Genomic DNA, 15,167 nt, shown 5'->3' on the forward strand with positions numbered 1-15,167 from the left:
GACACAGCTTTTAACCAGAAGATTTAACTAGCTTGCTTTTAACCAACTGATTGAACTAGCCTTTTCATACAAGGAAATTAACTTTGTTGGCAAAAATCTCTGGGTTGTTTCGAAGAACAAAAAGTGTAGTCAGGGACCTAGAAACTTCATCTTATTCTTCTCTTTTGACAATCGTGCGACAGTGGTGGTCAGAATATCCTTTTATTTAGCGTAACTAATTGCAAAATATTTCAAGGATTAAAGAGGTAATCACTCTCTTATGGTCAGAAATGCCCAGACTAGTTGAGTGCATTGCCCCTTTCAGGATGCATCTCAGCAAACATATCCAGCAATTTTAGAAAGACCCCAAAAGTTCCTTACCAAAAAGATTGCAAGCCTGAACTTTGATTGGCAAGATACTCTGTCACTTTATTTGTGTTGTCTTTTATTCTTTGAGGTGAGGCCAGTCTTTTTTACTGCACCATAAAAGACCTGGTTGTTTTGGACCAACTTGTATCTCTGAGTGCAGTTGTTTCTTGAATATTAGAATCAAGGACCTTGTACTCTGACCTCCCAAACCCCTGAAATAAACATTATTTGTATGTTCAGTACTGCGACACTCTAGCTTAATTTAAAAATAATTTTAACTGGATAAGATATTCACAAATTGACTGGTATGGACCTCCTGGAAGAAAGAGGTGTGACACGAGAGAGGTTCTGGTAAGGTGCAAGTAGTCATAAGGCTAAATGGCCTTGGAATATCGATGTAAGATTCTACTAATTGTAATAGTCTTAAAGGGCCAATAACATTTCAGAGGGTCTACCATTTGAACATTTTATTGAACCTTCAAGAGTTTCAGAGACTATCCTTTCATCTTTTTTTACTTAACATAAATGCAATGATAGGGACGTCATTGCTGTGGGATAATTTAACAAATATTTGATCTTGTGTTGCTGTAGTTTAAGTCCAGAGCAGTGTCTAGCAGTTTCATGAGTTCCACATCTTTCTAGGTGCAAGACCAATATGTACTGTTGAGCATGCAAGTCACTTATGTAGCTTTGCCAGTCTTCAGACTAATAACCACTTGGAAGTATTTCCACCAAACTGCTCATCTGGAAGTGCCTTCTGTAAAAATGTTTGTATTCCAATTGATCAGCAAGCCCAGCACATAAGGATCCTGGAAGACAGAGGTATTAAGCTACCAGCCTCTGCAGTTAATCTGCATAGCTGAGCAGGGACAAAACCAGAGATGCATGCAGAAAGTTCAAGATGAATTATTTTCCAAATACACCACCATATGTAAAATATTATTTATCTGTTAGAATTTTTTCCCCGTGTTCAACTGTGGGAAATCTAAGGGAATACTGGCCTTGTAAATTTGTGTATGCCTCCTCAAGTGGACATATCATTATAATATATGGGAGAAAATTCTGCTAAAGCAGGGGAGCCTTCTTCATTCTTTGACTGTTTTGAACATTTAGTAGATGTGTACTCAAATTCCAGTCTCCAAAACAGTATTGACCCCTTTGTGGAATTCCATCAAATCAATTACATTTCCTATAATCCTCATGTTGTCTGTTCAAGCAGTCTGTAAACATTTGATGTGTTGAGGCACAGAATCCCAATTACCCTGTATTTCTATACATTTATTCTGTTTGTTTTCAGTTTTAATAACTGTACTCCTTTGCTTGTGCCCCTCAGCTGGAGTAATAGTCCTGCATATTTGGATTACTTAGCTTTTCATGTTCCTGATTTAGACAGGTGTTTTTCTTGTATTTGATGCCCCAGTTTTAAAAGTTAGGTAAACTCCCTGGCCCATTTAGGGAGGTTATATAATGCATTCACGTTCACAATAGTATTCTGATGCATGAATAAAAACGAGCACTGTATTCCTATCAAAAAAAATTTGATCATCTTAGTCACACAGAAAGGGTCAGAGATTGTCAAATGGACTCTGTATTTTAGCAAACATCCTGAAGTTAGCAACTATAATTGAAGATCTATAATTTCTCCTGCTTCTGTCCAACATTTCCCCCTTTAAAGTTAGTGACTTGGTCTTTTCACACCTCCAGGCTTAAAGGGTGACTGTACTCTGTGATAAACATTTTTCCAAACTGTTTTTGTTTCTCATCAAGAAAACCAAAAAATAATGTTTCTACAGCGACAATCATCCACTGTATTGTACAGCATTTTGTTTTTGGGTTTCCAAAGTACTGATAGTAAAGCAATGTCTTTCGGCTTCTCCCATTAGGTTGCCACATTAGATCACCAGTGTGCAGATTGGCAGTAGAGTTTTTACGGTGTTGAGTTGCCAGTCTGGCACTCCGCCTTCACAGAAGTCGCACACACATGCACCTACCGGCATGTCTTTAAAACACACTATCGCAGGGAGGACATGCAGATGCCACACAGAAGGTGCTCCAGCAGAGAATCGAACTGGAGAACCTCTTGCTGTCAGGCGACAGCGCTAACCGCTGCAGCTGACATACTTCAAAAGTAGTGATAGTGCATACACTTAATTCACATAAATCAAAATATTGGCTAGTACATGTTTCCTTGTGCACACACAAAACTAACTATTATCTGTCTTGGCTTCTTGCCATTTATAGCTGTCATTGGTGAAAAATGTCTCTGCTCAAAGGTGGAAAGGGTCTGCCTTCATTAACAAAAATAATCAAAATAAATCCTATTCAGTGGGACAGCAGAGATGTTACAGTTCTGCTTTTTCCTCTTTAGGGAGTTAGCACTAGCCTTTATTTCTCTTTGTTCTCATTTAAGCATTAATCACTTTATTATGCAGTTACACAGTATGAGCTGGAGTGTCTACATTCTGAGTACAGACCTCTATTACATATTTTTTTAAGTGCAGAGAGAGCATCTGAATAGTCTATTTAAACTCTTTCAAACTCCCTTACTTGCTACTATTATTTTTTCATATACTTTCCTATTTTTCATCCGTGATGCATAGTTGCCCATTATTGGATTCTGCAATGATGGGGCTACCTTTCAAAAGTGTGCTGGTCCATTTGGTCATAGGTTCATAGGTTCATAGGTTCATACTAGGCTATCTGCCCGAGGGCATTTACAAGCCTAGCCTATAGTTGTGGCTTACACCACCCCTTTAGTATGGGGAACTATACCCATTATTTTGCTGTGCCTCTGTCGAGCAGTGACACTGAGGTAATCCCTGGGGTATATCTGCGATCTCCCATCCATTGGTCAAGATTTCTCTTGAACAAGGCCAGCGAGGTGCTCTGCCTCACATATACCAGGATTTTATTCCACAGCATAGGGAGTCTTTGGGTGATGAATCTATCCCTCCAGCACGTCCTATTAATAGCCGTGTCGAGGTTTAAGTCTCCGCCCTTGTGGCTCTGACGGATCTAGATTTTTGAGGTGAAGCATATTCATCAAATCTGGGTTTGACATGGCCTTGTATGTTAGGCAAAGGTCACCTCTGAGCAAGCAGTGCGACTGAATAGAGCTGGAGTTCTTTCAGTCGGGCAGCATAGGACAGATGTTTGAGACCCTTTATCCTTTTGGTGAGGAACTTTTGTGGCCTCTCCAGCTGCTGCAAGTGTCGGGTCAGATACATTCTGAATGGGGCATTGTACTCAATCATTGGTCTGATGAGTGATGAGTATAGGGAGACTATGACCTCTCTTGATCTAGATGAGAATCCCTTCATGATAAGGTGGGCAATGTAGAAGGTCTTCCTAACTACTTTAGCTACATGGGTGTCTAATGACAGACTACTATCAACCTGGGTCCCCATTTTTAACAGCATTGTGAACCCCTCTTCCACATGTTTTCTTGCTGCCCTGTTTTATCAGATGAGGATTCTTTTATTTTTCAAAGCACCCAGCATTCAACTGTGCCTGTTTAGTCATGATAAAGTAGTATTCATTTTTCTATTTGAATATTTCTCTAGCCAGTAGTCAACTGCGTAGTGTTTAACTTATTTAGGAGAGTCTTGGAATTGTTTATGTATGTATCTATTTGTGTCTGTCTATCCTTTCTTGAATGGGTTAGTTACACTAGGTTTGTGGACTCTCTTCAGGGGAGACATGAGGTGGTATTTAAACTGCTAAGGGAAATTTAGCCAGGGCATTGGGGAACTTTTACTCATTTGATTGGTGCTGTGGGATTTTTTTTACATCTACCTGAGCTGCCATCAGCTCAATCGGATGGGGCTTTTGTTTAATGTCTCATTCGGAAGAAGATGAATTCCATTTCACAGAATTCCTCTATAATCAGAAGTTCCCTAAAATGTTTTTAATTCTTTTTCCATGCAGGTGGTTTGGAGAAACAAAAAGCTCTTAAAATGACAGTCAGTCAAATCCGTCTTTTGTGCTTAGTTGTTCTCTGGTAGTGGTTAGTCATATCTGCTTAGTGCATTGCCAGGTACAGATGATATGTTAGTTACCCGTTTTTTTTATATGCCAGCTAAGGAGGTGGTCAGTTATACGACATGTCATCTTGGAAAGTGCATCTCACAGCTCAGACTATAATGAATTGGCTGTTAGCAGTTAGCACCATTAGGTCATATGCACACCAGGTTTCTGGATTTGCTCTGGTCTTAGAAAATAATGCTCTTTGAGTGTGGAGATGTTGCCTTCCCTGACACAAAGGTCCATTTTTACAGGCATTTATGACCGCTCTAACTTTTGCTTTGCAGTCATATAAGCTGATACTTGCATTAGAGGACTGGCTCGAACTCCCAGTGAAGTATTGTCCTCTCTTTTTGTCAGCTTTTAATCTGGTACCATTTTGCATCTTGTTACCTGGGTCACATGTACTTAACCATCTTATCTTTTTTGGTGGTTTTCTTCATGTGACTATATATAGATTAAAGTTTGGTTAGGAACTTGTATGGTATTCTTGCTGCAGATTTATTGCACTGGTGACTAGCAGTAGTGGCAACAAAACTTTGAGAAGCCACAAAAAAAGGGAACAGTGTTGGATGTGGTACTAGGTTAGTAAAAGTGAAGTGATACTCTTTGTATGGATTGTATGACATATTTCACCGTTCCAGTGGAGCAGAGGTACTTGGTGTTGCTGATGATCGTGTTTTACTGTTGCAGTCATCACACTAGGGTTATCCTGCCAGGGGTCGCCTTCAGTCGGCCCGAATACCAGAGGCTTAGTATTTCTGTGTCTGTTGCTGTCGCTTCAGTACTGACATCAGGTTGTCAGGGGTATAAAAACAGGCAGCCGACGCCATTACATCAGTCTTTCTTGCCAAGGAGCTGAAGCAGAAGCAGCTTGCTTGAGTGCCGGTCGGCTGCTACCTGAGTATTCATTTCTGAAACTGAATCATCTTGAAGTCTTCTAAAGCTAAGTATCCCATTGGGGATCCTTTTTTCTTCTCTAACCGATGTCAGCAAAAGTTAACAATTGTCTCGCCTGTGAAAAGCAAATACCACATCGAGATTTCCATTCTTACTGCGTCAACTGTTTAGGCCTAGACCACGATGTACCTCGCTGTCGGTTTTGTGCTTTAAATGCCAGAACTATTCGTTGTCTGTCACTTACTGTAGCTAAAAATTTTTTGTGTGTCCATATTCCAAAATGGCTTTGGTAACCCATCCGACTACCGATCTTCTGAAAAAATGTAAGGATAAAGACAGACACAGACAGCACAGGTCCAAAATTGCCGACAACACTTCCGTTAAGCTAGTCGCCAGTACTCAGTGAGGCGCTTTCTCAGCCTCTGATGCCTGCTTCGATGGATTCGTAGGCCGCTACAGAGACCCATTTGGGGTCTGTATGCCACGAGATTCTTCTTTGACTACGGAACCTGCAGATGTCTTTACCTTGGATGGGTCTGGAGCTGCTGTGCAGGCACCGGCTTCTGAGGAAGCTCTTTGCACTACTGAAATTTGACACAAACAAACTTCTTTCACATCTTAAGTTCTTTCTAAAACTACCGAGTTTCTAAGGCCAAGAGTACGAGCTACTCCTAAAAAACCGACCCAGTCTCAAGCACCTGCTTCCTTGCCACAATCTCAGTTGCTTAAAATGGCAGAAGACCTGATCATGCAGATTAGGGGAAGCCAGCCTTCCCCTGCTAAAAGAAAAAGACTTGTCCCCAGCAGCTTTATCTTACCAAGAGTCCGATGACCCTGATGTTTCTGATTATGAAGACATGCCCTTATCTGCCTATGAGGAATCAGATGCAGAGGAATTCCATTCCTTTTGCCTCCTCTCCAGAGGATTTTTCTTTTGGTGAAACCCTACTTATTTTTTGAGCATTTCCATTGGGAATGCCAGGATTATCCTCAGTCCAAAAAGAGACTCAGGGAATTTTTAGATCTACCATAGCACAGACCCTTACCTAACCCTCCTGATGTCCTTCAAGGATGCATCTGCAGTCCTTACAAATGGGTTGTCCTGTCGTCAGGCAGCCCCTCGGTCGGCCGGATTCCAAAGTCTGGGTCTGGCCTCGGCTGATGTCGCACTTCACCCGACGTCATAGCTGCAGTTCTTCGGGTATAAAGGTATCAGCCAACGCCATCTTCCTCAGTCTTTCTTGCCGCGTGGCGCCCGAAGCAGAAGCTGTTCGCAAGTGCCGGTCGGTCAGAACCAGAGATTACTACTACTGAAGACTTCTAAAAAGCTAAGTACCCCGTTGGGGACTCTTTCTTGCCTCAGCCAATGTCAGAAAAAGTGAATAACTGTTTAACTTGTGGGAAACAAATACCTCATAAAGATTTCCACTCTTACTGCTTACCTTGCTTAGGCCCAGACCACGACGTAGCAGCTTGTCTAGCCTGTGCTTCTTTCAACCGACGGACGCTTAGACGTCGGTCGGAATTTGCTGAGGAGTTTTTCGGCTCCGCTTTTGCTGACATTATGCCGTCGGATACTCCGACTACGCAAATATCTAAAAAGCGCAAGGAAAAGGACAGACACTCGCGGTCCGCGGTTTCGGCCGAAGCCGCGGTTAAGCCAACCGCGAGTGTCTCGGTTTTGGCTGAAACAGAGTCCACGGTTCTTCCTTCGGCCGAAAGCTTACCTCCTACCGAGGCCTCATCCAGTTTGGCTGAATCTGCTACTGAAATCACACCCGCTCTTGCAGGTTCACAGGATTTATCTGATACTATCCCTTTGGATATTTCTACCCCTGCACGTGGAGCTGCTAGGCCACCTGCATCCATGTCGATTAAGGCCTTTGCCAGGGCTAAAGCAGCAAAATCTACCAAAACTGTGCCTGCTAAGACCCCCTCTCACAGGCCTAGCTCTAGTTCACAAATGCTTAGTCTAGCAGAGGATCTCATTTCTTTGATCCGGGGATCCCAACCACATCCAGACAGGGCCTCTCACCCACCTCCAGAGAAGAGGCCTAGAGTAGAGCCCCCTGAGCCAGTTTCTTCAGATGACTCCTCTGATGAATCAGATAATACAAACCCTCCAGAGGGCCCTTTTTCTCCTTATGAGGACTCTGATGCAGAAGAGTCCATTCCTTCTGCCTCTCCGCCTGGGGGATTTTCCTTTGGGGAAACCTTGCATGCTATGAGGGAACAATTTCAATGGCAGGGCCAGGATTTCTCAGACTCTAGGAAAAGGCTTAGAACCTTTTTGCATTTGCCACAGCACAGGCCTTTAGCCATTCCTCCAGTACTTACTGTTGTGGATGATGCATTTAATGATGCTTGTACTGCTCCTGATTCTCTTCCTCCGGCCCCTGCTAAGCCCGATAGGTACTACAGGGTTCCGGACACACATTATCATTTGTATAAGGCTCCTTTTGCAGATCCTGAAACTATCTCCCAGGGACCCAAGGCTGTAGCAGCTACCTCTGCCAAAACCCCCCTCCCCTCTGAAAGGGAATCTAGGGCCTTAGAGAGATGGGGTAAAAAAGTTTACACTTCTGCTACTCTTTCAGCTAGGGCCTTGAACTGTCAATTTCACATGATTCAGTATCAGGAATTTGTTAGACCAGTTAACTAAAAAACTGTCCTCGGATGAACCATTAGACAAAAAATCTGTACAGGAAATGGTACATAACATTCAGCAGGTCAGTAATCATTCCTTAAAATGCGGCTATGATGCACTGGAGGCTTCCTTTAGATCAGCCATGACTGGTACAGTGATCAGAAGACATGCATGGTTAAAAGAGCAGTCCTTACCAGACCATGTTAAATCAAAACTCCTAGATGCTCCCATGGATAAGCTCAATTTGTTTGGCTCCCCTGCACAGCAGGTGCTGAAGAAGGTGGAAGAGAAAGCAAAATCTGTCCAGACAGTCGAGGATTTCTTGCAGGTCCAGCCTCCAAGGTTTAGCAGGAACTGGCCTTCCAAGAATTGGTCCTTTCCAGACACCTCCAGAGCTCCGAGAGGCGGGAATAGGTGTTCAAGAGGCAGGGGTCAATCCAGAGGTGCCTACAGGGGACGTCAGTGGCAGGCTAACAACCAGCGAGGTACAGCCACAGATCCAGCCACCACCACTTCCACAGGGCAATCACAGTGACTTGGCTCTGGCACCGCCTACCAGGGAACAACTAGAAGCACCCTTAGGCGGGAAACTAGCCTTATTTTCAGTAAACTGGCATTACATCACAGGAGACAAATGGATTTTACAGACAATAGACCAAGGTTACAGGTTTCACTTCCATACTCTACCAAGGAAGAGAGGAATGCCAAACCTACCTCCAAATCAGAAGACAGAAGCTCTACAACAAATAACTCACTTACTAAGGATGAGAGCTGTAGAAAGGGTACCATCTATGGAACAAGGGCAAGGATTTTACTCCAGACTATTCCTGGTACCAAGAAAAGAAAAACAATGGAGACCTATTCTCGACCTGTCCGCTTTAAACACATACCTCATTGTTCCAAAATTCAAAATGCTGACCCTACAGCAACTTCTTCCCATGCTGGGCAAGGAGTCTTGGCTGGTAACTCTAGATCTCAAGGAGGCATACCTGCACGTCCCCATACAACCAAATTGCAGAAGATACCTCAAATTTCTTGCAGGATCAGAGCATTATCAATTCTCAGCATTGCCCTTTGGCTTATCTACTGCGCCCAGAGTATTCACGAAATGCCTGGCATCAGTAATTGCTCATTGCAGGCTTCAGGGAATTCAAATTTACCCTTACCTGGACGACTGCCTGTTACAAGCGGACAACAAACACAAATTAACAAAAGACTTGAAAAGGGTCATTCATCTACTACAAGCCCTGGGATACACAGTCAATATAAAAAAGTCAAGGCTGATACCATCCCAAAGGATAACCTTCTTGGGTGCAGATCTGGACACATCAAAACAAATGGCATTCCTGACAGTAGAAAAACAAGAGCAACTCCCTCTCTACTTCATGGCATTATCAAAGCAGAGCCAGCTAACAGCAAGAAAAGTCCTGCAAGCCCTGGGTTACATGGCATCCTGCTTAATATTGATTCCACATGCCAGACTGCATATGAGAAAGTTACAGTGGTACCTAAGGAATTTATGGTCTCAGCACAAACACAGCCTAGAAACCCAAATTACAATAATTCCATGCCTGAAGCAAGAATTCCAATGGTGGGCTCAGGCCTGTCAATCAAACAAAGGACTGCCCTTCCACAGCACTCAACCAAGCCAGACCATCACAACGGATGCCTCAGACCTCGGTTGGGGGGCGCACATGCTGGACAAGTGCATACAAGGCTTATGGACTCAAGACCAGCTGCGCCTACACATAAATGAAAAGGAAATGCTGGCAGTAAAACTGGCAATTCAGACATTCAGACCATTTCTTCGACAGGGTCAACTGTTGATAAGGACGGACAACACCACAGTTATGTGGTACATCAACAAACAGGGAGGCACACATTCATACCCTCTATGTCGGATGGCAATGGACCTCTGGAATGTGGCCCTGAGCTTCAACATTCAGTTACAAGCAATTTTTTTGCCAGGAAAAGAAAATATACTAGCAGATATTCCAAGCAGAACCTCCACAGATGCCCACGAATGGATGCTGCATCCGGACATCTTCAAAACCATTACAGGGAAATGGGGACTACCAGAAATAGACTTATTTGCATCCCCACACAATCACCAACTGAAAAAATTCTGCACAAGGACGTACCACCCACTTGCTTGTAAAGTGGACTCCCTATCTTTCAGTTGGAAAAACCTGACAGCATATGCATTCCCACCTCTTCCTTTGATGCACAAGGTGCTACTGAAGATCAAAGAAGACCGTCCAAGGATCATCCTGATGGCTCCAGACTGGCCAAGGCAACATTGGTACCCATTACTGAGGAGTATGTCTCGGGAACAAATATGGCCTCTGCCCCTAGTTCCCTTACTGTTAACACAGAACAGCTTCAAAACCCTGCATCCAAACCTGAAAACACTGCAGCTGGCTGCCTGGAACATTGCATAAGACCAAATAACCCAGATTTATCTCAAAGGGTTAAATACATCATCTTGGAGGCTCGCAGACCCTCAACAAGAAAAAATTATTCAGCAAAATGGAAAAGATATCTCATTTGGAGTACTGCAAAAGGAGAAAATGTTTCGCTTGTAAACATAGCTAACATCCTGGAGTACTTGGCAGAGCTCTTCCACAATGGCCTGTCCTATTCTTCCATTAAGATTCATGCATCAGCTATTTCAGCAGAATACAACCTGGATCCTCCAGTCTTCTCACATCCTCTGCTCAGGCAGTTTCTGAGAGGAATTAAAAATGTAAAACCACCTAGGAAGCCACCATTGCCAGCATGGGACTTGAACTTTGTGCTAGAAAAGTTGACACTCCCTCCTTTCGAGCCAGCAGCAACAGCAGAATTACAGTACTTATCATGGAAAACTGCTTTCCTGCTTGCAATCACTTCAGCAAGAAGGGTTTCTGAACTACAGGCATTAATGGCAGTACAGCCCTTCCTGATTTTCCATCAAGACAGTGTCTCCATGAGAACTAATCCTACTTTTATGCCAAAGGTGGTCTCCAGGGTATCTTTAAATCAAGCTATCCACCTGCCTACATTCTTCCCCAACCCACAGAACAGGGGAGAAAGACTGTTGCATACCTTGGATGTACATAGACAATTACGTTACTACCTGGACAGGACCAAGAGCAATAGAAAAACTGACCAGCTACTGGTAGCATATGCAACAGGAATGGAAGGAAAAGCAATTTCAAAACAGACAATCTCTAAGTGGATAGGAAATTGCATTAAATTTTGTTACTCCTACCATGGGAAGAAAACTCCAGAAAACATCAGGCCTCACTCTACAAGGGCTACAGCCACTACCACAGTTTTTTTACGAGGAGTGGCTACCAAAGACATTTTAGAGGCTGCTACTTGGAGCTCCGTGCATACATTGCCAAGCATTATAATTTACCATTATATTCCAGATCCCGAGCAGGTTTTGCCACTGCTGTTTTGCAAGGGATCTTAACTACACCATAACCTTATTACTCCTCCTCCCCCAGTTTGGCTATGGTATTCTACCCGTTTGTAAGGACTGCAGATGCATCCTTGAAGGACATAGTACAGTTTTGTACCTACCATAAATGTAGATGTCCGATAGGCATGCATCTGCAGTCAGGATTACCCACCCTCCTTCCCCTCTGAGGTACTCCTAGGGTATTTGCCCATCTTGTAGCTAGCTGGGGGAATCTATTATGGTGTATTTGTTTCTATATATGTACATACATGCTTATTTTTTTTGGTTGCTCTCTACTATTTGGAACCATTTGCATTTATCCAAATTTAGCCTTCCTGGAGGGCATCTGGGGCAAGAAACACTGAGGAAGATGGCGTCGGCTGATACCTTTATACCCGAAGAACTGCAGCTATGACGTCGGGTGAATTGCGACATCAGCCGAGGCCAGACCCAGACTTTGGAATCCGGCCGACCAAGGGGCTGCCTGACGACAGGACAACCCATTTGTAAGGACTGCAGATGCATGCCTATCGGACATCTACATTTATGGTAGGTACAAAACTGTACTTTCTGGATGTTGTGGATGATGTCTTTATGAAATCCAGTCCAACTCCTGATACTTTATCCCCTGCTCCAAGGGAACCTGACAAGGTACTACAGAGTCTCTGACACAAATTTCTCTTCAAAAATCCTACTGCTGACCCAAAGGTCATCTCCCAAGGACCTAAAGGAATAAAAGCAACTACAGCTAAGAGTCCCACTCCCTCGGACAGGGATTCTCGAGCTTTAGACAGATGTGGTAAAAAAGTATATACCTCTGCAACTCTCGCCATTAGATCATTAAATTCAGTTCCACATGCTGAAATACTAGCAACATACTATGGAACTTATTAAGCAAAAATTATTTACCTTTCCTGACTGTGCAGAAAATAAAGCATTACAGGAGCCTATGCATTCTGCAAGGCAAGTCAGCAAGCATACCCTGCAATGTGGGTTTGATGCCATAGAAGCATCTTGCAGTGCAGCAGTCACAGATTCTATACTTTGAAGGCATGCGTGGCTTAAGGAGCAGACCTTGCCAGACCATGTCAAATCAAAATTATTGGACGCTCCTCTGAAAAAGGACAATCTGTTTGGCACCAAAGCAGAAGAGGTTTTTAAAAAGATGGAAGAAAAGGCTAAGTCTATGCAGACAGTCAAAGATTTTTTTCAAGTGCGGCCTTCAAAATTTAGTAGGCATTGCTCCTCAAAACATTGGTCCTTTCCAGCATCCTCAAGGACATAAACTAGACCCAGGGGAAACGGACCCCCCCCCAGACTACATTCTCAGGGTATGCAGGGATCTAAGCAATGGAGTACCTCCATTTCTAAAGCAGGGAGTGCTAAGCTACCCCCTTACAGAAAAAATTCACAGTAACTTCTCATTTCCATCCCTCACCTCTGCCCAATTGCTCATGCCCCTAGGAGGAAAACATGCCCACCTTGCAAAAAACTGGACCTCCATCACAAACAAGCGATGGGTCCTCATCATAGAGTAACCCAGGGATACAAATTTTATTTCCACATGCCAATCCCAAAAGGGTTCCCAGACCTTCCCCCAAACCAGTGGGCAGAGGCACAAAACCAAATTCAATCCTTGCTCTCCATCAGAGCAATTCAGCATGTTAGGCCAAGGTTTTTATTCCAGACTTTTCCCGGTACCCAGAAAAGAGGGCACTTCACGCCCAATCTTAGATCTATCCATTCTAAACACCACCTCGGTGGTACCAAAATTCAAAATGCTCACCCTGCAGCAGCTTCTCCCTGTGCTGTCCAAAGATGCTTGGTTAGCCACCCTAGACCTAAATGAGGCCTATCAGCACATCCCAATAAGGGATTCCTGCAGGAAATGTCTACGTTTCAGGGCAGGATCTATGCATTACAGTTCTCTGCACTTTCCTTTGGCTTATCCACAGCTCCCAGAGTTTTCATAAAATGCCTGCCTCCAGCCATTGCCTATTGCAGACAGAGAAATAATCATATTTACCCCCAACTTGGACGATTGCCTAATTCGGGCAGACAGGAAAAGCTGCTGCTGGACCTGGCATTTGTAAAGGACCTTCTAACCTCCTTGGGCTACAGTATCAACGAAAAGAAAGCTAAACTAGTCCGCAGTCAAAAATTGTATTCGTGGGAGCAAGCTTGGACACCGCATTCCAGATGGCATTCCTTACTCCAGAAAAAAAGGCCTATCTGATCTACTTCGCTCAAATGGCCACCATAACCCAGCTATCCGCAAGGAAAATGCTGTAGGCTCTAGGGTTCATGGCCTCCTGCATTCTACTAATTCCATATGCCAGACTGCATATAATGAAACTTCAGTGGTACTTAAAAAGCCTTTGGTGCCAACATTCTCAGGACCTCTAAACTATTATACCTATGATACCTTGTCTAAGGAAAGAGTTCCTTTGGTGGGAAGCAGCATGCAACCACAAGGGGCTTCCCTTTACACAACCCAACGCCACCCAGACCCTAACCACAGACTCAACAGATTATGCCTGGGGTGCACATCTGGACGGCAGGTGCATTCAGGGCCAATGGAGCCCAAATCAAATTCATCTGCACATCAGCCAAAAAGAGATGCTAGCTGGTAAGCATGCTCTGACAGTTTTCAGATCCCTACACTCACCAGGGCCCTTGCTAATCAAAACTGACAACACCACAGTGATGTGGTACATAAACAAGCAGGGGGGGGGACCCACTCTTACCCACTCTGCAGGCTAGCCATGACCCTGTGGAACACAGCCTCAGCCATGCATATTCACCTGCAAGGTCAATTCCTGCCAGGCAACCAAAACTCTCTTGCAGACAGCTTGAGCAGAAATCTCCTAGACCCACACGAGTGGCAATTAAACCACACCACCTTCAGCCTTGTGACCCAGAAATGAGGTACTCCGAAGGTGGACCTATTTGCCTCCCCATAAAACCACCAGCTCAGCAAATTCTGCACCAGGATGCCTCACAGCAAGGTCTGGAAAGTGGATGCCCTATCCTTCGAGTGGGCAAAACTCTCAATCCTATGCATTTTCCCCTCTACCTATTTTTACAAGAGTATTACTCAAGATAAGGGAGGAAAGACAAAGGGCAATCCTGATTGCCCCAGACTGTCCAAGCCAACACTGCTACCCACTACTGCGCAGTCTCACTATTTCCTCCATGGCACCTACCCCAAATCCCTACTCCCCTGACTCAGCAGGAGGGACAGTTATTGTATCCACAGTTGCAGACCCTGAACCTTGCAGCCTGGCTTATCCCTTGACTTATCTTCTAGTGGCCAGCCTAAGCAAGTAGGTACTTGATGTCATACGTGAAGCCAGACGACCTAGTACAAGGAAATCCTATGCTGACAAGTGGAAAAGTTATTGTTCCTGGATTCACATTAAAAGAGTGGATACAGCACAGCCCTTCTTACCTCTCATCCTGGATTTACCTGGCAGACCTACTCCACAGAGGCCTCTCCTTCTCCATTAAGATCCATGCCTCTGCCATCTGTGCTCATTACAGCACTGAGCCACCTCTCTTCTCTCACTCTCATCAAGCAGTTCCTGAGGGGCTATCAATTTAAGGCCACCAAGAAGAGCCCCCATCCCTGCTTGACACTAACTTTGTGTTGGAAAAGCTCACGCTACCCCCCTTTGAACCTGCAGCATCAGCAGTGTTAAAATTACTCTCTTGGAAAACAGCCTTGCTTCTGGCCATCACTTCAGCTAGAAGAGTGTCTGAGCTGTAAGCACTTATGGCTGTGGAACCCTTCATTATTTT

At 44.1% G+C, this 15,167-nt stretch overlaps 1 protein-coding gene across 1 annotated transcript in view; it reads left to right on the top strand.

Moving 5' to 3' along the window:
- SUZ12 (SUZ12 polycomb repressive complex 2 subunit) overlaps positions 1–15,167 on the top strand; it is a 2,970,550-nt gene that overhangs the window by 562,030 nt on the left and 2,393,353 nt on the right. The window lies entirely within an intron of this gene.

This window comes from Protopterus annectens, chromosome 4.part0 (assembly GCF_019279795.1).
Source record: "Protopterus annectens isolate FY-2018-M chromosome 4.part0, PAN1.0, whole genome shotgun sequence".
In the NCBI taxonomy this organism is placed as follows: domain Eukaryota; kingdom Metazoa; phylum Chordata; order Ceratodontiformes; family Protopteridae; genus Protopterus; species Protopterus annectens.